General features: G+C 50.0%; 1 protein-coding gene across 1 annotated transcript in view; it reads right to left on the bottom strand.

Annotated features, from left to right (window-relative positions):
- Positions 1 to 312, bottom strand: part of LOC107577046 (tumor protein p63-regulated gene 1-like protein) — a gene marked incomplete at its 5' end in the record, with an annotated part of 3,330 nt that overhangs the window by 566 nt on the left and 2,452 nt on the right. The gene's annotated exons all lie outside the window — the stretch shown is intronic.

Here is a 312-nt window from a genome sequence, read left to right as displayed (position 1 = left end):
CATCCAAACAACAAAACAAGCAGCATGTACTGGACTCACATACTCAAGTATAGCAGTATCACTCAAAAACAGCACTTGACTGGAGGATGAGAGCGATGGAGGGAGATTTCAGGAGTTAAAAGCCGATTTTCCCCCTGGTCATGGCGTAGCCCAGTTTGGCTTCATTGTTGAAGAAGGACATGATGCCCAGGTAGGTCTCGATCAGGAGCGGCCGCTCCAGTATCAGCACGCCATTGGCTCGTCCCGGGATGGGGAAGTCTTTATGGGCTTTTTTCACAGCCTGGACGAGCTGCGTCTTGAAATTCTCAAGCT

Source organism: Sinocyclocheilus grahami, unplaced genomic scaffold (genome assembly GCF_001515645.1).
Source record: "Sinocyclocheilus grahami isolate Dianchi unplaced genomic scaffold, SAMN03320097.WGS_v1.1 scaffold4955.1, whole genome shotgun sequence".
NCBI classification, from domain to species: domain Eukaryota; kingdom Metazoa; phylum Chordata; class Actinopteri; order Cypriniformes; family Cyprinidae; genus Sinocyclocheilus; species Sinocyclocheilus grahami.
This window is presented reverse-complemented; position numbering and strand designations above follow the sequence as displayed.